The sequence below is a fragment of the Triticum dicoccoides genome, chromosome 3A (genome assembly GCF_002162155.2).
Source record: "Triticum dicoccoides isolate Atlit2015 ecotype Zavitan chromosome 3A, WEW_v2.0, whole genome shotgun sequence".
In the NCBI taxonomy this organism is placed as follows: Eukaryota; Viridiplantae; Streptophyta; class Magnoliopsida; order Poales; family Poaceae; genus Triticum; species Triticum dicoccoides.
In genome coordinates this window covers 331130708-331152957 of record NC_041384.1, presented here as the reverse complement: position 1 = coordinate 331152957, position 22250 = coordinate 331130708, and positions in this window count along the sequence as shown.

Here is a 22250-nt window from a genome sequence, read left to right as displayed (position 1 = left end):
ATAGAGAACTTGAGTTTGCAGTTGATCTTATTCCTGGGACTGCAACGTTGTACAAAAAGTTTTATGGGATGCCTTCCTCCGAACTCGTGGAATTAAAGAAGCAGTTCAATGAGATGCTGCAGAAAGGATATATCGGCCCTAGCTCGTCACCATGGGGATCACCTGCTATATTTGTAGACAAGAAAGACGGTGGTCTCGGAATGTGCGTTGACTACCGTTAGTTGAACGATGTCACAACCAAGAACAAATACCCGCTACCGAGGATTGATGACTTGTTCGGTCAGCTCACTAGTGCAAAAGTATTTTCCAAGATTGATTTAAGGACCGAATATAATCAACTGTATATCACGAAGGACAATATCCCTAAGACTGTGTTCACTACCCATTACGGTCTCTATGAATATACAGTGATATCCTTCGGGCTCACAAATGCCCCCCGCCTTTTTCATGCATATGATGAATAAGGTGTTCATGGAATTCTAGGATAACTTTGTGGTGGTTTTCATCGATGATATTCTCATATACACTAAAAGTGATGAAGAACACACGGAACACCTCCGAGCAGTCTTACAGAGACTCCCTGGCCATCAGATGTCAAACAACTTCTACTCATGCTAGTGCGTTTCATCTATTTACTGTGGCAATGACAGGTCATGCAGAGGAAAGGGGTTCAACTACCACAGCAGGTAACAGTTGAAGCACTGTTGTCCTAATGCAGTAAAAGAGAGCATAAGTAGAGAGTGGGATTGTGTCGGAATGAACAAGGGGGTTTTGCTTGCCTGGCACTTCTGAAGATAGTATAGTTCTTTATCGGTGTCATCGATCTCCTCGTCGGAACCACGTTTACTGAGAGGGGACAAATACCAGCAATAGAGAAGGAACACCATCAATGCAATGCAACAATATGATGCATGATCATGACATGGCAATATGTTGTGGTTTGAGCTAATGCAACTAGCAACAATTTAAATGAAGTTGGTTTGAATCCAAGATTCAAATTCAAACTCCACATGTGGATATGCAAATGCCATTTATTTGATTTTTCCTAAAGAGAAGCCATAAGTTGTTCTAACACGCATGGAAATGGTACGTATGGATAGATTTGATTTTTCTGATATTTTTTCATATATAAATTATTTTCATTGGAGTTACAGATTATTTTCTATGAATTTTAGAAGTTTTAGCTTTTTTCTAAAATTTCCTGGAGTATATTTAATCTAGAAAATGATTAACAGCGTCAGCCTGACTTTAGTGTGACGTTAGCCGGTCAACGGAGGTCAGCCAGGTCAAACCTGATGCGTGGGACCCACTAGTTAGTGACTAGGCTAATTAGTAGAGACTGTTAGTGCTAATTTAATTCTAACTAAAAGTGTCAATGTGGCATGGGCCCACATGTCAGTGACCCAAGGGGTCATTAGGTTAGTTTTAGCCGGCGTTTTGTCGGAGCTAACACGCCGGTGAGGTACCGCGGCGGCGGGGTGGCTCGGAAATCGCCCACGGGGCTCCGTTCGGGGCGTGGGTAGGCTCCTTGAAGAGCTGGCGGTGCGGCGCGTCCAACAGTGCCCTCGACAAGAGTGTGGTGGCAGAGAACGATATCGGCAACCATATTTGCGGCCACCTCAGTTCGGCTATGTATGGGGGCGCGGCTGCAGCGTGCAAACGCGCAAACTGAAACGCTAGCGGGGCACTACTAGGCGAGGCGAGAGTGTTAGGCGCACTGGGGCGACCAAAAGGTCGCCAAAGCAACGCGGTGACAATCTCGGGCAGAGGCGAGCTTCGGCCATGGCGGAACTACGGCCTAGACGGTGCAAACACGAGGGGGAGAAGAGGGGCTCAGAGAAGGGGCTCATGGCGAGGTCGATGAGCAGGTCAGCTAGCTTGGGGGAGGCCTAACGGTGACGTGGCGTAGCCGGCGATCTCGGACGACCGAGGAGGAAGATGGCGGTGTTGGGGGGAAGCAGAGCTCCTGGCACCACTTGACTTGATGAATAGGACGATGACGTTGTTGCGGATCTTGGGGAGAGCTCGGAGAGGCGAGGCAATGGATGTGGCCAAGGCAACGGCGAGCGGCGGCGACAGGCGTTGCGGGAAAAGAGTAGAGGAGGGGCAGTGATAGAGGCAAAGGTGTCCCGTCTTTCGATGAGATGATGGATATCGCTTTGGTGGCAGTTGACTTTGACGATCCGACTACGAACGTGCGAGGACGTCGCGCCTTAGCAATCGCTAAACCAACTCCGAGAGGTTATTGACCACGCCGGAGCACGATCAACCTGACCACGAGGGTTTGTTTCCTGCGAGCAAACGAAGAACAAGCAAGAAACTGATATTGCAATCTGGATATTGCGAATATAAGATGAAAGCTTTATTGATCAAGGTGGGGTTCTGTGACGTCTTTGTCTGGTCGTTGAACACAAACGAAGTACGCGAAGTTGCAGCTATGGCGAACTTTTAATCTAAACAAAACCCGAAGTCTAAACGATGCCCTAAGGGCTGTATATATGGAGGAAGAGGGGGGAATTTCGTGACCCTTGGTGGAGGGGTCCGAAATCAACCCTATATCTTGTTTCCCCACACATACGGACTCTAAAAATAGCCTATACTTATGTATTTCGAAATTACATGGGCCTGGCCCAATAATAAGGTGACGCAGCACCTATAATAGCCTCGGGACGAAATTTATGAAGTGGCATCTTGTATATTTCGTCCAAGGCTTCATGAACCCATTATGGTGGCTTCAAAGTCCTGAAATCATCACTTGTAACTCCGTTCTTGTTCCCCTTGCGCATGCCATCATCTCCATGCTTGTTCTTAATCCAATGTTCATCCTTCTCCAAGCTAGGCCCTTCATATGTAAGCAAAACAAATGTATCTAATTTAGGCAGCATCATATTCTCATGAACATTAGAATCATTACCAAGAAACGAAAGTACCTGGTAATTTAGTTGGCGTGCGCGAGCTCTAGTAATTGGTCCAGTATTTATAGCAGCAGGGCCTGTGGGTGTAACAATTGTATTGATGTCCTCATCATCCTCCCCTTCTTGAAATAAAGTCGTCCTCGACGGAACTTCATCTTCCTCACCCAAATAAGGCTTCAAATCTGCAATGTGTGGGACTAACCCCAAAATCTGCAGGCAGCTCAAGTTTATATGCATTATCATTTATTTTCTCTAACACCTTAAAGGGACCATCAGCATGTGGCATTAACTTTGATTTGCGCAAATCCGGAAATCTATCCTTACGCAAATGTAACCAAACAAGATCTCCAGGTGCAAACACAACATGTTTTCTACCCTTATCTCCAGCAAGTTTATATTTAGCATTCATACGCTCAATGTTTTCCTTAGTTAACTCATGCATTTTTAAAATCAATTCAGCACGTTGTTTAGCATAAAAATTAACCTTCTCCGAAGATGGAAGAGGTAACAAATCAATAGGTGCACGAGGTAGGAAACCATACACAACTTCAAAAGGGCACATCTTAGTAGTAGAATGCAATGAATGATTATAACCAAGTTCAATATGAGGCAAGCATTCCTCCCACATTTTCTTATTATTCTTCAAAATAGCCCTAAGCATAGTAGACAACATTCTATTGACTACTTCAGTTAGTCCATCAGTTTGGGGGTGACAAGTAGTACTAAAAAGAAGTTTAATCCCCAACTTAGCCCATAAACATCTCCAAAAGTGGCTAAGAAATTTAGTATCACGATCTGAAACAATAGTATTTGGCACACCATGCAAGCGAATAATTTCACGAAAGAACAAATCAGCAACATTAACAGCATCATCGCTTTTATGACATGGTATAAAGTGTGCCATTTTCGAGAATCTATCCACGACAACAAATATGCTATCCCTCCCCTTCTTCATTCGAGGTAAACCTAAAACAAAGTCCATAGATATATCCTCCCAAGGAACACTAGGTACAGGCAAAGGCATATATAAACCATGAGGATTGAGTTGTGACTTAGCTTTTTGACATGTAGTGCAGCGAGCAATAAAACGCTCAACATCCCGTCTCATCTTTGGCCAAAAGAAATGTGTAGCAAGTACGTCCTCCGTCTTCTTCACGCCAAAGTGTCCCATTAATCCTCCTCCATGCACCTCCTGCAACAACAAAAGACGAACGGAGCTAGCTGGAATGCATAGCTTGTTAGCACGAAACACAAATCCATCGTTAACGACAAACTTGTTCCACATTCTTCCTTCTTTACAATTTTGCATTACATCTTTAAAATCAGCATCATGCACATATTGATCTTTGATGGTCTCCAAGCCAAATATTTTGAAGTCAAGTTGTGAAAGCATAGTATAGCGACGAGATTCATGATCAGAATGTATAACAAATTCTTTGGGCCATAAATCATGTTGCCATGTTTCTAAAGTCCGAACAAGAGCATATAATTCTTTATAATAAGTAGAATAATTTAGACTAGGCCCACTCAATTTTTTAGAAAAGTATGCAACAGGTTTGCCATCTTGTAATAACACACCGCCTAATCCAATTCCACTAGCATCACATTCAAGCTCAAAAGTCTTATTAAAATCAGGAAGTTGGAGTAAAGGAGCATGTGTCAACTTATCTTTCAATACCGAGAAGGCTTCTTCCTGTGCGGTACCCCAAACAAAAGGCACATCCTTCTTTGTAAGCTCGTTGAGAGGTGCAGCAATGGTGCTGAAATCTCTCACAAAACGCCTATAGAATCCAGCGAGGCCAAGAAAACTCCTCACTTGTGTGACCGTTTTGGGCTGCGGCCAACTCTCAATAGCTTCAATCTTGGCTTTGTCAACTTCAATTCCCTATGGAGTAACAACATAGCCAAGAAAAGATACTCGGTCGGTGCAAAAGGTGCACTTCCCAAGGTTACCAAACAAACGTGCATCACGTAGAGCAATAAAAACAGCACGTAAATGTTCCAAATGTTCTTTCAAAGATCTGCTATAAATCAATATGTCATCAAAGTAAACTACCACAAATCGTCCAATGAAAGCACGTAAAACTTCGTTCATTAATCTCATGAAAGTACTAGGTGCATTAGTTAACCCAAAAGGCATGACTAACCACTCATATAATCCAAACTTAGTTTTGAATGCTGTTTTCCATTCATCTCCCAATTTCATACGAATTTGATGGTATCCACTACGCAAATCAACTTTGGAGAATATTGTAGAGCCACTCAATTCATCAAGCATATCATCTAGCCTAGGAATAGGATGACGATAACGAATAGTAATATTATTAATGCCTCTACAATCAACACACATACGTGATGTACCATCCTTTTTCGGCACTAGAATAATAGGAACAGCACAAGGACTAAGGGATTCGCGTATATAACTGATAGAGGCAAAGGTGTCCCGTCTTTCGATGAGATGGTGGATTTCGCTTTGGTGGAAGTCGACTTTGACGATCCGACTACGAACGTGCGAGGACGTCGCGCCTTAGCAATCGCTAAACCAACTCCGAGAGGTTATTGACCATGCCGGAGCACGATCAACCTGACCACGAGGGTCTGTTTCCTGCGAGCAAACGAAGAACAAGCAAGAAACTGAGATTGCAATCTGGATATTGCGAATATAAGATGAAAGCTTTATTGATCAAGGTGGGGTTCTGTGACGCCTTTGTCTGGTCGTTGAACACAAACGAAGTACGCGAAGTTGCAGCTATGGCGAACTTTTAATCTAAACAAAACCCAAGGTCTAAACGATGCCCTAAGGGCTGTATATATGGAGGAAGAGGGGGTGGATTTCGTGGCCCTTGGTGGAGGGGTCCGAAATCAACCCTATCTCTTGTTTTCCCACACATACGGACTCTAAAAATAGCCTATACTTATGTATTTCGAAATTACATGGGCCTGGCCCAATAATAAGGTGACGCAGCACCTAAAATAGCCTCGGGACGAAATTTATGAAGTGGCATCTTGTATATTTCGTCCAAGGCTTCATGCACACATTATGGTGGCTTCAAAGTCCTGAAATCATCACTTGTAACTCCGTTCTTGTTCCCCTTGCGCATGCCATCATCTCCATGCTTGTTCTTGCTCCAATGTTCATCCTTCTCCAAGCTAGGCCCTTCATTTGTAAGCAAAACAAATGTATCCAATTTAGGCAGCATCATATTCTCATGAACATTAGAATCATTACCAAGAAACGAAAGTACCTGATAATTTAGTTGGCGTGCACGAGCTCTAGTAATTGGTCCAATATGTATAGCAGCAGGGGCTGTGGGTGTAACAATTGTATTGATGTCCTCATCACTACCACAAATCGTCCAATGAAAGCACGTAAAACTTCGTTCATTAGTCTCATGAAAGTACTAGGCGCATTAGTTAACCCAAAAGGCATGACTAACCACTCATATAATCCAAACTTAGTTTTAAATGCTGTTTTCCATTCATCTCCCAATTTCATACGAATTTGATGGTATCCACTACGCAAATCAACTTTGGAGAATATTGTAGAGCCACTCAATTCATCAAGCATATCATCTAGCCTAGGAATAGGATGACGATAACGAATAGTAATATTATTAATGCCTCTACAATCAACACACATACGTGATGTACCATCCTTTTTCGGCACTAGAATAATAGGAACAGCACAAGGACTAAGGGATTCGCGTATATAACCTTTGTCGAGAAGCTCTTGTACTTGACGCATAATCTCCTTCGTATCCTCTGGATTGGTACGGTATGGTGCACGGTTTGGCAGTGAAGCACCGGGAATTAAGTCAATCTGATGCTCAATCCCTCGAATAGGCGGTAATCCCGGTGGCACGTCTTGTGGAAAGACGTCAGCGAACTCCTGCAAAATGTTAGTGACAGCAGGAGGCAAAGAGGAAGGCACGTCCTGGAATGAAAATAATGCCTCTTTGCACACAAAAGGATAGCAAACAGATTTGCCGAAATCTAGCTCATCAATATCAGATTTGGTGGCAAATAAACATGCACTTTTCAATTTAATTTCAGAAGCAACACTAGATGGTTTATTATTAGGCTTCATTTGTTGCTCAAATTCTTTTGCCACAATCTGATTTTCACTCTTATTCGTCTCCTGTTTTGCTTTATTAGCTCTATTAATATCATCTTTCAAAATGGAATCAGGAGTCATAGGAAGCAAAGTAATATTTTTATCCTTATGAACAAGAGTATAGTGATTGTTTCTACCATGGTGTACAGAATTTTTATCAAATTGCCATGGTCTACCAAGTAATAAGGAACATGCTTGCATAGGTACCACATCACAATCAACATAATCAGCATATGTAGAGATACTAAAATGCACACGAACAGTATGTGTTACCTTAACCTTGCCGCTGTTGTTGAACCATTGGATGTAGTAAGGATGTGGATGTGGTCTTGTGGTGAGAGAAAGCTTCTCCACCATCTCCATGCTAGCCAAGTTGTTGCAGCTCCCTCCATCTATGATGACGCGCATAGAACGTTCTTTCACAACTCCCTTGGTATGGAACAAATTGTGCCTCTGATTTTGCTCAGCTTGTGTGACCTGCACACTCAAAACACGTTGAGCAACTAAACATTCATACCTGTCAGCATCTTCAGGAGCCATGTATTGCGTCTCATGATCAGAATCATCTCCACCATGTTCTTCACGTGTAATAAGAGCCAAAGTCTCCTCATCATAGTCACTAGCGGACTCATATCCACCATCCGCGGTAGCAATCATCACACGCGGAGATTTGCATTCTCTCGCATAATGACCTCCTCCCTTACAACGACGACAAATACTATCACTTGTGTGCCCTGTTGATGCCATGGAAGAAGCAGAACTCTGTGCAGGCCCAGCAGGTGCGCTCTTGGCAGATAATGTTGGTTGTGCTTGTTTTCTTGTATCATGACTGGAGGAGACACCTGATTGAGGTGCTGGTGCAGTTGAAGTAGAAGATGCACGCGGTGTCCATGATGAAGGTCGGCCTGCAGAAAAGTTAGTTCGCGCCAATGCTTGTCGATCCTGCACTTCACGTTCAGCTTTACAAGCAAGATGGAATAAACGAGTGATATTAGTATACTCCTTATAGTCTAGAATGGTCTGAATCTCTCTATTTAATCCACCCAGAAAACGTGCAAGCATAGCTTCATTCTCCTCAACAATGCCACATCTAATCATGCCAGTTTGTAATTCCTGATAATATTCTTCTACAGAATTTTTTCCTTGTCTTAAGCGCTGTAATTTCTGAAGCAATTCACGTTGATAATATGGTGGAACCCAACGAGTACGCATAGCAGTTTTCAAAGCAGCCCAAGTAGTTGGAATAGGATATAATCTACAATGTTCAGACCACCATACACATGCAAAACTAGTGAAAGCACAAACAGCGGCAACCCGTCTCTCCTCGGGATATTGTAAACATGTAAATCGTTGTTCAGTTTCTAACTCCCAAGTAAGATATATATCAGGAACATATCTACCCTCGAAAGGTGGAATATTCAATTTCAGTTTTGGAAGATGGTCATGATCTCGTACCTGAGGGAAAGCCCTACCATTGTGATTATTTGCATGTGCACGACCTGGTGGTTGTGGTGCAGGTGGTTGCACGTAGTTCTGATTTTGAGCAACCTCATCCTCGTAATCTCCCACATAATCATCATCCTCCGCATCAGCAGCAGGAGCCACAGAAGTATCAACAGCAGCACCAACAGTTTGGCCAAACGCAAGAGGAACACGGCTCGCTTGGCGGAGATCTGTTTCGTGACGTGGAGGTAGTCGTTGTTGTTGTTGTTGTTGGAGAGGTGCGTTAGGTGCAGCGGGTGGTGGTGGTGGAAGACGCGCGAGCAATTCATTAAACTTGTTATCGAGCTTTGTTTCGAACGTCTTCTCCATGCCATCTATCTTCTCCATGGCCTCTTCAAATCTGTTTAGCACATCTTGCACCTGTCCACTCATCATTTGCTGAAATTTATCATGCAAATCCTTATTCGTCATGTTCTCCCAGTCAGTCTCGTCGGCTTGTGATCCTGGCATGGTTAGCAGCAATAGAAACACACAAGAATATGATCCTACAGACTACTAACAAGAGGTGGTGGTGGGTGTCACAAATCAGTCAAGCAAATCTCAAATTCTTACCAGTTCTTACCCAGCAGCAGGCGGTGATCGGCAACCGTTGTAGTCAAAAACTCTCAAAGCTTGGATAGAGCGATTACCAGGGAGAGTCAAACGCATGACGTAGATGTATGTAGAGCTGGGAAGGCTTATAATATGGTAGCAAAAAGGGTCAGCAATAATCAATTCAGAGATGCAAAGTTGAATAAACGCTCAACGACGGTACTATGCTGGTCCTAGGCTAGACTGTGCTAGAGACGCGAGCCTAGAACACCAACAAAATCACGGCGCGGCACGTAAACAAGGGAAAAGCACACTCTAGATTTTTTTTCGCTATTTTTTTTGCGCTGCTTTTTTTTTGCGAAAAATCACTATAATGGCGAGTGTCTCAAAACTCTTCCTAGGTCAAACTGACAGGATGGGCACGAAATTTTTTCGACCAATTTTTTTTTCGACTGCCCGGACCCAAAAACTGGAAACGGGTCAAAAAAAACTTCCTATAATGGCACCTGTCTCAAAACACTCAGAAACACCTAAAAATAGGATAGCCAGAATTTTTTTCGAAAATTGCGTTTTCAAAAAATTTTGGGCCTAAACGGAGCGTGGTTTCCGGACTCTTTTTTTTTCTTTTTTCGAAACCTACTCCGGCAAGGAAACACGAATCGGAATCTAGATGGATCTCGAAAACAAACCTAATATGACAAGAACTCGGATTGGTGGTGGATATATGGTAGTAGATGGCAGCGGTGGTGGTATATGACAGCGGTGGTGGTATATGGATACGGATTCGAAGCGGTGGCGGATAAGCGGCGGTGGTAGATGGCAGGGGCGATGATGATGGTGCGGCGGCGGCGTGACAACTTATGACCAGAACTCGAAACTCTAAAAGACTAGACTTTAAGACCAGCAACTAGACACGACGATGCAACCGCAAATTCAACAAAGCAAAACCCTAAAAAGATTATGCAAAGGCTCAGATTGGTTCGGATATGATGAACTAACCCTAATTTTTTTTGTGGCTTTTTCGTGGTCTGTAGGTATGAAGAACAGACTCGATCTAAACTACAAAAAACTGTAAAATCTCACCGAGCAACCTGGAAATCTGATACCACTTGATAGAGGCAAAGGTGTCCCGTCTTTCGATGAGATGATGGATATCGCTTTGGTGGCAGTTGACTTTAACGATCCGACTACGAACGTGCGAGGACGTCGCGCCTTAGCAATCGCTAAACCAACTCCGAGAGGTTATTGACCACGCCGGAGCACGATCAACATGACCACAAGGGTCTGTTTCCTGCGAGCAAACGAAGAACAAGCAAGAAACTGAGATTGCAATCTAGATATTGCGAATATAAGATGAAAGCTTTATTGATCAAGGTGGGGTTCTGTGACGCCTTTGTCTGGTCGTTGAACACAAACGAAGTATGCGAAGTTGCAGCTATGGCGAACTTTTAATCTAAACAAAACCCGAAGTCTAAACGATGCCCTAAGGGCTGTATATATGGAGGAAGAGGGGGGAATTTCGTGACCCTTGGTGGAGGGGTCCGAAATCAACCCTATCTCTTGTTTCCCCACACATACGGACTCTAAAAATAGCCTATACTTATGTATTTCGAAATTACATGGGCCTGGCCCAATAATAAGGTGACGCAGCACCTATAATAGCCTCGGGACGAAATTTATGAAGTGGCATCTTGTATATTTCGTCCAAGGCTTCATGCACCCATTATGGTGGCTTCAAAGTCCTGAAATCATCACTTGTAACTCCGTTCTTGTTCCCCTTGCGCATGCCATCATCTCCATGCTTGTTCTTAATCCAATGTTCATCCTTCTCCAAGCTAGGCCCTTCATTTGTAAGCAAAACAAATGTATCCAATTTAGGCAGCATCATATTCTCATGAACATTAGAATCATTACCAAGAAATGAAAGTACCTGGTAATTTAGTTGGTGTGCGCGAGCTCTAGTAATTGGTCCAGTATTTATAGCAGCAGGGCCTGTGGGTGTAACAATTGTATTGATGTCCTCATCAGGCAGGGGGTCCTGGGAGAGAGGCGAGAGGTGCCGGGGGTCGAGGTGGAGTGCGTGGCACTTGGGGCTATCTCCAGTGGCGAGCTAGCAACCAGGACGTGGCCAGGCGCGTGCCGGCGCTCGCCACCGAGCTGCTTCATGTGCTGGCACGGGGAAGAAGAAGGGAGTGCCCCTGGTGGGCTGGGCCGCTAAGCTAGGCTAGGTGGCTGCACTGTAGTTGGACCGCAGGTAACACATGTACTCTCTCTCTCTCTTTTATTCTGTTTTTCTATTTTCTGCTGTTGTTTTTGATTTAGTAAAAATACTAAACCACTTCGTAAAATCCCGAAAATAATTTTAGGCACCTTCGAAATATTTCCCAATAGCCCTCAAGTACTTTCATGATTATTTGGACATTTAAAAATATTTATAAGATTTAAATGCCCAAATTCAAATACTTGTGAATTAATTGAAAAATCCAAAGGGTCCTTGAAAAATGTGCACCATCTTTGGCAGAGGTTCTAGACCAATTCAAAAATGATGAACTTTTGTGAAGGGCATTTTGGGTTCATTGAAATATTTTTCGCTTGAACCTAGTTGAATTCCATTTGGTGCTAGGTTTTGAACATCCCCATTTCAAGTTTAGTCAAAAATTAAACATGATGCAACAACCAAGACTAGTCCACAAACAAGGCTGAAACTAGGGTTGTGACCATTGATCTCGAGTACAACAACGAGCCTGAAGCGACGCAGAAACCCGCCCTCGTCCAACTCTCAGTCGGCAAGACTCAGCCGGTGCTGCTCTTCCAACTGAGCGCCGCTGAAAGGTGCACCATCTTCGACAACTTCCTCGCCGACCCTAGGAACACCTTTGCTGGCCTCTCCATCGACGGTGACAAAACAAGGCTGGAGCGCGTCAATTTAGTGGTCGCCAACATCGTCGACATCCAGAAGGAGTGAAGAGTGCCCGAGGTAACCAAGGAGTTGAACTCCCTTGGAGACGTCTCCGGCATGCTCATCGATGACTACTACAACAACATGAAGAAGAAGATCACCGACGATGAACACAAGCACTGGGCCACCCTGTCTCTGTCCATGAGGCACATCGAGTACATGGAAAACAACGCCTATGCAGCGTACGAGATATGGAACCGCATCACCCTTATTTACCCAGGACAGGCTTCGTCGTGCAAAGTTGGAGAAGCAGGAGCCCACCAAGAAGCGCTCCTGGAGCAGCTAGGGATGGGGAGACGCTAACAGGTGAAGAAGCAGACGGTGCCGGCCAAGAGCCACCAAAGCTAGCGTCGTTTTAGAATTATCATCAAATTTTCTTTTGGTTGTTTGCTTATGTATCATTAGTTTGCTAGTGATCATTTTCTTTTACTGAACTTAGTTTGCTTGTCATGCAGAATAGCTTGTAATGATGAACTTTAATTATGTCAAATTGCTTTCTGTTGAGCTTCGTTTGCTGGTGATGAACTTGTCATACAGAATGCTTGTATCATTTGGTTTCCATTGTTTGCTTATGCATCGTTAGATTCGAGCAATGCACAAAACATACGAAGATGCAGTGTGCAAATAGGTCGCATGTAGTGCAAAAATGTGTATGAATGCAGTACAGACTCTGTCGAATGCAGTGCACACATACACAACAAAGAAATGCACACCTCTGCATTTCAAAAAAGAATACATAAGAGCAAAAACACAAAAAGAAAATGTGACATGTATGTGTAGTGCGGAATATGTGAACATGTAGTACAAAAACATGATAAATGTAGTGCACTAATGATTTACTAAGCAGTGCACGCCTCTGCATTTGAAAAAAGAATACATAAGAGCAAAAACATGAAAAGAAAAATGCGACCTGTATATGTAGTGCGGAATATGTGAACATGCAGTACAGAAACATGAATAATGTAGTGCACAAATGATTTGCAAAGCAGTGCACGCCCCTACATTTAAAAAATATGCAAGACAAAAAAATACAAAGAAAAAAATTGACCACCCAGCTGCAACCAGGCTCCAGCCAGTCCACACAAAAAGGGCCCCCCAACCCCCCCCCCCTCCCGTGCCAGGGACTGCAGCAAGTACACGCAAAAACAGATGCAGTACGCAACTCTAGAAAAATGCAGTGCATTTGGTTAGATGCAGCAATACGTTGTAATAAGCAATTAAGTTTCGGATTACCTACTTTTATCAGGGGCTGCCGCAAGGACACGCAAAAAACAGTGTAGTACACACCTATAGACAAAATGCAGTTCTTTCTGATAGACCATGCAGTCCGGTATAATAACCAATGCAGTTCTGTGAACACGGAGGATACATATAAACGTGAGAAATGCCCGTTCGCACAGAAAGTGGTGGTTAAAAATTTTACTCATCAAAAATAAAATAAAACCACGTTAAAAAAACCACGTTCGCATACAAACACCCAATCCGAGCGGTTCCATTGCCACAAACTCACGATCACAGACGAACCCACGATCTGCACAACCGCATCATTAGCGAGATCATGCAATTCATTCGATGCGGCCATCCCACCCCGCGCCCTCCCCTTAAATTCGGACCCCTGCCAAAGGCCTTCTCATCCACAACAACACAACTATCCATTGCGCTACAACCAAATCGCTCTATCACATCGATCTCCACAGAAAACACCAAGCCCTACTACCAGCGATGGCGTTCTTTGACGAGTACAAGGACGTGGAGGCCCACGGCAACACCAAGTTGCACGTCATCCACACCAACGACCAGAAGTAGATGGCGATCTCCCTCGCGCAGTATGAGCGCCACCTCAGGCTCTAGCGCCACAAAATCATCGGGATTGATCTCGAGTACAATAACGAGCCTGAAGCGACGCAGAAACCCGCCCTCGTCCAACTCTCCATCGGCAAGACTCAGCCGGTGCTGCTCTTCCAACTGAGCGCCACTGAAAGGTTGATGAGGACATGACTACCTTGGATACGACCAAAAATATTGCATTACATGCATATTTGTCAGGTGATTTCTAATGCAAACTATTCAATAATCTATTTATGTTATCCAGAACAAAAATACTTCACACACTTTTGTGTTTTGTCTAATTGCAGGTGTATGGGACATTTGTACAATCCACATATGAAGACAAGGGAAAAGGAGAAGTTTAGGTTGTGTTCAAAAAGTCCTCTCACGTCACTTTTGGGCCAAGAGAAGATAGAGTCCAAGTCTCTCACGTTCTGGATTCAGATTCGGACTGCACAGACATACCTGACTCAAAACGCCAACAACTTTTTCATACGGACTCTGAATTGGGTGATTCTTTTTTTGTTGGAAACTAGATTTCGTGTTCTTTCCAATCCAATTGGATTCACCTTCAAATTCGTCCGGATCATTGAGTTACGAACGAAACAATCTAACGTTGCAGCAGAATCCGAGTCAAACTACAAGCCCAAAGGTATTGCATCACCTCCACTTGGGCCCATGAGCCTTGTATGACCTAGGGTTAGTTTTAGACTGCCTTGGGACGTCCTCCCACCTCCTTGGCCGCCACCCCTTGCTCCTATATAAGTAGATCCATCTAGTAGCTTTTTCCTGGGGATTTGTTTAGTTAAAAGTTAGCCATTGCAACTTCGTGTACTTTGTTTGTGTCCAACGACCAGACCAAGACCGCTTCCGGATCCCCACCATTATCAATACTTCATATATATTTGCAATATTCAGATTTCTTTATCATATTCTTGCTCGTTCTTCGATTGCTTGCAGGAATAGACCTTCGTGGTCAGGCTGACCGTGCTTCCAGCATCGTCAGTAACCTTAGGAGATTGGTTTAGAGATTGCTAAGGCGCAATGTCGTGCAGGTTTGTAGTCGGATCGTCAAAATCGTCTCCACCAAATCGATAGTTATCATCTCATCGAAAGATCGGGACCCTCGCCTCTATCAAGTGGTATCAGTTTTCAGGTTGCTCGGTGAGAATTTCCAGTTTTCCTAGATTAGATTTATTTTCTTACCTATTGTCCAAGAAAAATCCACAAAAAAGAGTTAGATCTATTCATCCTTTGTGCAAGCCAGTCTGAGCCTTTGCAATTTTCTTTCATTGCTTGCGTAGTTGAATTATCGGTTGCATCGTCGTGTCGAGTTGCTGGTCTTAGTGTCTAGGTCGTTTAGAGTTTCGAGTTCTGTTGACATTAGTCACGTCGCCGCTGCATCGTTATCCCTTCCGCTGTCCACCACCCATCCATCAATGTCCTCCACGTGCTACCCACCATTCATTGTCATAATCATAGTTGAGATCGTTCCCATCTTCGCTTGATCCAATCTACATCTTATCTAGTTTGTTTTGGAAAGAGGGAGAGAGAAGAAAAAGATAGAGAAAAAAACGAGAGAAAAAAAAGTAAAAAAAAAGTCAGAGAAAAAAAAGAAAGGAAAAGAAAAAAGTGTGAGAAAAAAAAAGAGGAGAAAAAAAGCAAAATTCGGATCTATCTAGACTCAATCTCGTAGTTGAATTCGGATTGGAATCTGTTTTGTGCACTGTTCAGTAAAACAGGCATAACTTCCTCATATGAAGTCTGTTTTGGCTCCGCGAGTACTCAAATGAAAGCTAGCGACGAGCCGCATCTAAATAGTTGCAGAAGCTAGTTCAGTATTTGGCACCTCAACATCAACTTCTAAATAGGTCTACTGCTATTGTGATCTTCACTTATATCTTGCTGTCCAGAGCTCCTTCATATCCTTTATTGATGCTAGTTCTGCTAAGACGTGACCTCATTAGTGTTCTAGGCTCGCGTCTCTAGTTTGTTCTAGCCGAGGACCAGCACAGTACGGTCGTTGAGCGTTTATTCAATATTGCATCTCTGAATTGATTATTGCTAATCTTTTGCTACCATATATAGCCAACCCAGCTCCACATATTTCTACACCGTGTATACGTACGCTCCCCTGGCAATTGTTTTACACAATCTTCGGAGTTATTTGACACCGCTGGTTGCCTGTCACCACCTGCCGCATGGTAAGAACTTGTAAGATACTGATATTTGCTTTACTGTGAGCACTTTACAACCACATCCTAGTAGTTCATAGGAACATTATTCTCGAATTTTGGTTCTTGTTTCTACTAATCATGACAGGTTCCAGAGATAGAAGTTCTTAGATGACGGACACATCTTCACCATCATGAGAGTTGGGACAACACACACAAGCATATGGTCAGGTTATCTCTTTACCATCATTTGAGGGTAGATTTAATCCTGCTATTTATCTAGCTTGGGAGCTTGAAGTAGAACAAGTTTTTAGTCATCATGATTTTTTTGAACTTGAGAGAGTACGAGCTACCATTAGAGCATTTACTGGTTTTGCTTCTGTTTGGTGGAGTGTACATTGTAAGAAAAACATTGATAACCAACCCACAACTTGGAAAGTTTTGAAAGCTGTAATGAGACAACATTTTTTTCCTCCTTACTATCATCGTGAATTGCGTCGCAAATTGGAGCAATTAAAACAAGGCAGTAACACTGTTCATGCTTACTACCAAGAGTTCAAATCTTATATGCATCATTGTGACATAGAAGAATCTGAGGATGATACAATGAATAGATTTTTGGTGGTTTGAACCATGATATTCAGGCAAGATTTCAGTATATTCCTCGTTGCATTATTGGTATGTATGTCCGTGCTTGTACCTTTGAGAGACAAATACAGGAGGATGCATTGGGTGACTACAACAACTACTATTTCAGTTCATGCTCACCACCGCCGATTGGTTACTCCACTATTGCACCTACTAGAGCAGCCCCACCTTGGATTGTGAGCGCGATATCATCTCAAGAGTATGGTACATTGTCAACGTCCGTACCTACATCAGCTACATCTCTGCGAGGTAACAATAAAGGTCTTGATGATATAACTTCACATGAGAATGAAGCATGCCTAGTTAACTTGAATGCATCATGTGTTGAGTTACCTGTTGATTTGAGCACACCACCTATTTTAGAGACTCTTGTTACTGTCATGAATGCGTCATGTGATCAAACAACTGAAATATCAACAATTTTGAGTGCACCCATTGAATTAACTGTTGATGCAAAAGAACCAATGTTTAATCATTTTGATATGACCTCTAATCTTGATGATGATTCTGTGTCCAATGACTTATTGCATGTTTTCTTATTTAAGCATGTTGTAGCATGTAAATTTGATGCAAGTAAGGTTTATTCATCGAAGTTAGGATGGTTTAATGATGAACATTGCCAATCTTTTGAAGAGAATAAGAGCTTCACTTATATGTGCAAACTGAGTTCCAATATTTTCATGCCTTCTACTTCTTGTGATAATTTTTTGGCTTTAGATTTTATGAACAATGAAAGTTACTCATGTATACATGTGACATATGTGCAAAAATCAAGGGAAGTTAAAATGGATGACATGTACATATACAACATGTACACCTTGTCTCTTTTGTTAGCCACATTTCAGATTAAGCAATGCCGAGGACGGCTTTGTTTTCAAAAAGGGGAGGATGATGAGGACATGACTACCTTGGATACGACCAAAAATATTGCATACATGCATATTTGTCAGGTGATTTCTAATGCAAACTATTCAATAATCTATTTATGTTATCCAGAACAAAAATACTTCACACACTTTTGTGTTTTGTCTAATTGCAGGTGTATGGGACATTTGTACAATCCACATATGAAGATAAGGGAAAAGGAGAAGTTTAGGTTGTGTTCAAAAAGTCCTCTCACGTCACTTTTGGGCCAAGAGAAGATAGAGTCCAAGTCTCTCACGTTCTGGATTCAGATTCGGACTGCACAGACATACCTGACTCAAAACGCCAACAACTTTTTCATACGGACTCTGAATTGGGTGATTCTTTTTTTGTTGGAAACTAGATTTCGTGCTCTTTCCAATCCAATTGGATTCACCTTCAAATTCGTCCGGATCAGTGAGTTACGAACGAAACAATCTAACATTGCAGCAGAATCCGAGTCAAACTACAAGCCCAAAGGTATTGCATCACCTCCACTTGGGCCCATGAGCCTTGTACGACCTAGGGTTAGTTTTAGACTGCCTTGGGACGTCCTCCCAGCTCCTTGGCCGCCACCCCTTGCTCCTATATAAGTAGATCCAACTAGTAGCTTTTTCCTGGGGATTTGTTTAGTTAAAAGTTAGCCATTGCAACTTCGTGTACTTCGTTTGTGTCCAACGACCAGACCAAGACCGCTTCCGGATCCCCACCATTATCAATACTTCATATATATTTGCAATATTCAGATTTCTTTATTATATTCTTGCTCGTTCTTCGATTGCTTGCAGGAATAGACCTTCATGGTTAGGCTGACCGTGCTTCCAGCATCGTCAGTAACCTCAGGAGATTGGTTTAGCGATTGCTAAGGCGCAACGTCGTGCACATTTGTAGTCAGATCGTCAAAGTCGTCTCCACCAAATCGATAGTTATCATCTCATCGAAAGATCGGGACCCTCGCCTCTATCAAAGGTGCACCATCTTCAACAACTTCCTCGCCGACCCTAGGTACACCTGTGCTGGCTTCTCCATCGACGTCGACAAAACTAGGCTAGAGCACGTTAATCTGGAGGTGGCCAACTTCATTGACATCTAGAAGGAGTGGAGGGTCCCCGAGGCAACCAAGGAGTTGGACTCCCTTGGAGACGTCTCTGGCATGCTCATCGACGACTACTACAACAACATGAAGAAGAAGATCGCCGATGATGAATACACGCACTGGGCCACCCTGCCTCTGTCCATGAGGCACATCGAGGACGCGAGAAAGGACCCCTATGCAGCGTACGAGATATGGAACCGCATCACCCTCACCCAGGACGAGCTTCGCCGTGCAAAGTAGGAGAAGGAGGAGCCCCCCAAGAAGCACTCCAGGAGTAGCTGGGGATGGGGAGACGCTAACTGGTGAAGAAGCAGACGGTGCCGGCCAAGAGCCAACAATGCTAGTGTCGTTCTGGAATTATCGTCAAATTTGCTTTCTGTTGTTTGCTTATATATCGTTAGTTTGCTTGTGATCATTTGCTTTTGCTGAACTTAGTTTGCTTGTCATGCAGAATACTTGTAATGATGAAATTTGATTATGTTATATTGCTTTCTATTGAACTTAGTTTGCTGGTGATGAACTTTTCATACAGAATGCTTGTGATCATTTGTTTTCTGGTGTTTGCTTATTTATCATTAGATCCGAGCAGTGCACAAAACGGACGAAGATGCAGTGCGCAAATAGAACGCATGCAGTGTAAAATGTTTATGAATGCAGTACAGACTCTGTCGAATGCAGTGCACACCTACACAACAAAGTAGTGCACGCCTCTGCATTTCAAGAAAGAATACATAAGAGCAAAAACACGAAAAGAAAATGCGACATGTATATGTAGGGCGGAATATGTGAACATGCAGTAGACAAACATGATAAATGCAGTGCATAAATGATTTACTAAGCAGTGCATGCCTCTGCATTTGAAAAAAGAATACATAAGAGAAAAACACAAAAAGAAAAATGTGACCTATATATTTAGTGTGGAATATGTGAACATGCAGTACAGAAACATGAATAATGCAGTGCACGAATGATGTACTAAGCAGTGCACGCCCCTACATTTGAAAAAATATGCAAGACGAAAGAAAAAAATTGACCACCCAGATGCAACCAGGCCCTAGCCAGTCTCCTAGTAGATCTGCGCCCACAACAGGCGAGTTGTTCCGAGCCACGATGCAAGGGGTTGGGCACACATGGGCCCGCAAGTCAGAGAGCATAGAGCAGCGAGCGCCGTGTATAAGCGCCCAAATAAGTAACCAGAGGAGTTCGATATGGCTGCCTCGCCAACACTTATAAATAGGTCGAGCGCGCCCTCCGCATGCAAGGTGGGACTAAACATTAGGGCGCACACACAGTGCACTAGGAACCAGCCGTACTGACAGGCCGACTTGGGCCGAATACGTCTTCACTCCCCGAACAAAGGCCCAACAGGAAAAGAGAGGCTGCTGAAGTTTTTTAAAAAATTCCCACATACCACTCCACAAACACAGGCCCAAAAACGCGTTCTACAGTTTGTTGTGATACGACAATGTAGTTCGCTATATTCATGTAAGCAGTCATGTTGCTTCTCAAATGCATTCGCGTACACTGAATCAGAATCAATCCACCACCTAACACCAACCACAACATTTATTACTTCCGTTTCTCAATTGCTTGCATAAAAACCATTCATGCTCCAGACTGACACAACTCCTAGCCCCGTTCCTCTTTTTCTTGAAATCGTACATCTAGGGTTCATCCCATCCCCAGCTGTTCTCTGAAATTCCACTGAGCCCGCCATGGACTGTAAGTGCAAGTGTTTGGCAAGGATGGAGCCGGTAGCGGACACATGCATGTACGGAGAGGGTCTAGGGGTCAAAAACACTGAGTGGCGCAGCATGCTCGGGTGCGTGATGATACACAATAGGGGGTTTCAGGCGCCATTTCTTCATCGCCTCACACCCGCAGATCTGCAGGAAAGTTGGGTATGTTTTTCCCCTAACAATTTTCCACATAACCTAGGCTGCAACTCCACATCTGAATATATATTTCCATCAATTTGTTCAGTAGTGTCAACAAATACAAACATAATTTGTATTGTTGTTCAGATTTGTTAGCTATTAAGACTAGATGCTTCCACCTATATTTCTTCAGTACCACACCAGGTATCGACACTAATTAGATCAGAACCCCAACACACGAACAAAAAAGAGGGTCAGTAGATCAGTGTTGCAGTTCTCTCAACATGCTAGCGAAGTACACTGTAAATGACCTTGCAGTGTAAACATGTTATAGTATAATATATATCCTAGTAAAACTAGAGGTCAATTCTGTATATCAGTTTGTTCATATATTGCAACTACTTTACAAAAATAGTAGTCATATATATGTACATATTTAAGTCAACATAAACAGATCATCCTAAGTATAAAGAAAAACATTTGATGTTTACTTATAAACATTCTTTTTCCATCCATTCCAAAATGCAGAAACTGCCATCCACAATAAAATTTCCATGCTCCGAGTTCAGGGAAGCTTACCTTGGAGACACAACACAAGAATGGGTATGCAGACATGCAAGCTGACTACCACATTGACTCTGAAGACTGCATCAACATAACTAATGGCTTTGAGGCTAGAGAAGTGGCCATGGTATTTTTCTACAAAGAAGAAGACTCCTCAAGTTTACAATTTTTGCACTGTAGGTTGTCTAGGACAGAAGCTAAAGGCATTAGTGGCATATTCTGATGCGTTGCTTATGTTGTATGCTTTTAAAATTATGTCCATCAGAACGCTTGAACGATGCCTATTTGAAGTATGCAACCTCATCTGCATCATTTTATCACTCTTTTTAGACAAGTTGATGCTGACAGAAACGCAGTTCTCTAATACACATAGTACGGTCCTTATATAAAAAATTGCAGTGCTCTGGACAATAACAATGCAATGCCAATGGTTGGAAACTTTGTAGTTAACATATGTTGTTCTACAGAATTCTCATGCTATGGAGTTCAGAAGAATTGACATAAAATACAAGAAATAGCACCATAACTATTCTGCTAATGCAGTACGAAAGTGCATACTATGAAGTTCTCTGAAACACAGAATGCGGTCTAAGAAAGAGTTATCTCATAAGTTGTCATGCCCACTATAATATAGTTACATTGAAGTCCACTACTTAATAAAAATGCAGCACACAACAAACATATGCCAGAACTGCATCAATAAAATCAAAGCAGAACAGGTCCAGACATCTGGAGACCAATAGAGGTGCCAATTCCACTCGCAGTTTGATAAGTGGCAAAAACATTGCACAACCACTCAAATTTGAACAATTACCCACCAAATAATACATCAAACCCACAACCACTACGATGAACAACATGAGCTATTCTTTAAAAATGCATACCAAAAAGACGAAAATTACATGCGCAATACAGTAAATTCAAACGAAAAAGAGAAACTAATTACAAGATTCAAAAATGCATCGACGCACAAAATCCAAAAAACAACAAGAACAGTCGAGTGGATGAAGCTCACACGCCCAGACAATCGATTTCGCAGAAGTTGAAAACTAACTCCTAAAAATTAGACAAATTGTAGAGTAAATGGTCCGATTAAAAAGAACGCAATCAAAGAATTCCTACTAACAAACAACATCCGA